Source organism: Cervus elaphus, chromosome 19, assembly GCF_910594005.1.
Source record: "Cervus elaphus chromosome 19, mCerEla1.1, whole genome shotgun sequence".
Lineage (NCBI taxonomy): Eukaryota > Metazoa > Chordata > Mammalia > Artiodactyla > Cervidae > Cervus > Cervus elaphus.
Window position 1 is genome coordinate 52,141,202 of NC_057833.1, and position 2,576 is coordinate 52,143,777.

Genomic DNA, 2,576 nt, shown 5'->3' on the forward strand with positions numbered 1-2,576 from the left:
GACTTTACCTGGGCCGTTAGCGCCCACTACCAGTTGCCAGCTCAGCCTGAACCAGCTGCGCTTGCTGCTGCCAGTGCAGCCACTACGGACTCCGCCCCGCGCCAGCTGAACGCCGTCCCACTGGGCGCTGATTGGCTTCCTGGAGAAGGGCGCCCCGCCCCTTGGCCGCGAGGCTCCTGGTCCCTGAGCCAACTTCACGCTTTGCGACGCACGCAGCCCCAGGGAGGCCGCGCTTCTGAGGTAACGTGCTGGGAGCCGAGTTCTTTAGTGGAGCGACGCAAGGCTGGAATGAGGTAGCCGACTTCAAGTGGCGTCTGGGAAGGAGGCGGCCCCGGGATACCCAGAGGGCAGGACCACAGGCTTCTGGACCAAGCAGCCCGGTTTTTAGGAGCTCTTTGAAGGAGAACCGGCCTTTTTGAGGAGATGTGTTGTGGAAACTGAGGAGGGGGAGGGCCGGCGCGTGGGCGTGAGGCCTGATGTCCGAAGCCTGGTATCGCCAAAGCCGAGTCTAGAATCCGGAGTAAAGGAGCCCTTGGCCTTAGAGCACAGTCTATGGATCTGACTGGAGGCGACGCTGTTACCTCAGCGGTTGTTATTTGGATGGGGGGAGGGATTGAAGTGGGGAAGGGGGTGTTAAGAAAGGTGAGTAAAAAAGGTTCAGAGTTAAGATCTGAAGATGCTTAGGATCAGTTCCAGCTAGATTACGTTGGGTTGCCTGCCTTCTTCATTTCTTTCCTTCACAGGGATCCTTGGCGGCATTAAGGACACGGCCTCATAGGAAAGATTCTCAGAAGATCAAGACCAGAGTGTGTGCTCTGGCAGCAGGATAGTAGCTTTAATTATTGAAAAATAATTGTCTTTTTTTTCCCCCTGTCAAAAGTTAATGACTATAAGGGTAAAGGAGAGAGATATGCTATAGTAGAGGAGAAACACAAGAGAAAGTTTACAAATGGTTGCCTTGACAGTGGTGGCTTTTAAAGGTGATTGTGTAATCAGAAAACTTCCTTCCTTAACTGCTATCTTCGCCAAATTTTTCATTTATTGTTCCAGCCAGGTAGATGAACGTGGCTCCCTCAGCATATCTGCTTCTCTAAATTCTGCTCTTTTAAAGTATACTTAGATTGTTTCCTGTGGTATTAAGCACGCAGGTTCTAGAGCCAGAATCTTTGAAACTTTACCCTCATACTCTACAGTGTGATTTGTGCAAACCAAAGTTTAGTATGCTCATCATTAAAATTGGGGGGGGCGGGGAATAATAGTACTTATACTTTACAGTTGTTGAGAGGATTAAATGAGTTAGTGAAGAAGTGAAAGTTGCTCAGTCCTGTCTGACTCTTTGCAATCCAAAGGACTCTTTTCAACCCACCAGGCTCCTCTGTCCATGGAGTTATCCAGGCAAGAATACTGGAGTGGGTAGCCATTCCCTTCTCCAGGGGATCTTCCTGACCCAGGGATCAAACCTGTGTCTCCTGCATTGCAGGCAGATTCTTTACCCGCTGCGCCACCAGAGAAGCCCAGATGAGTTAGTACAAGAAAGCATTTAAAATAGTTTGTGCCATAAGTAAAAGCTCTGAATGGTTATTATTTTTGAGACTTTAGTGTCATGTAACATTAAAAGCCATCTTTGGTGGCTGCTTTCTCTTGTAAATCTTGAATTATTTTACGAGGTGTAGGAATTATGATTTTGTTTACAGGTAAGAAAACTTGTTCATGGAGCCTAGTCCTCTGACTCTCTGGTCATTATTCTTATCTATTTGGCACTTAACACATATATGCATATTTTATTTTACCTATGTGTATATATGGGTGTGTGTGGACACTTTTATTTCCTAACCAGAATGTGAGCTGGGAATCTGTACTATGTAAAATCCTGGACTTTTATATCTAATATAGAGCCCTAGGCATGTTTGGTGATGATGATGATGTTTCAATAATGTTTTATTATGGTAGCCAGAGGACAGGAACAGTGTTTTAAGCCGACTTTACTTGAAAAAGGCTTTCAAACTTTTAAAATCTGAGGTTTCCATTTTATAACAAGGAGAAAAGTAGAGCATCAAGAAATTGAGGTTTTGGAATACCCAAGTTCATGCATTTAATCATTCTTTCAACCTGTATAAATAATGAGTACATACCACATTCCTTTGTGTGTTATTTGTTGTTTCTCCCTTGCTGCTTTTAGTATTTGTTCTTTGTGTTTGATCTTTGTTAATTTGATTAATATGTGTCTTGGGTTGTTTTGCCTTGGGTTTATCCTGTTTGGGACTCTCTGGGTTTCTTGGACTTGGGTGGCTATTTCCTTCCCCATTTTAGGGAAGTTTTCAGCTATTATCTCCTCGAGTATTTTCTCATGGCCTTTCTTTTTGTCTTCTTCTTCTGGGACTCCTATGATTTGAGTGTTGGGGCGTTTCACATTGTCCCAGAGGTCCCTGAGGTTGTCCTCATTTCTTTTGATCCTTTTTTCCTCTCTGCTTCATTTATTTCCACCATTTTATCTTCTACCTCACTTATCCTATCTTCTGTCTCCATTATTCTACTCTTGGTTCCCTCCAGAGTGTTTTTGATCTCATTTATTGCAT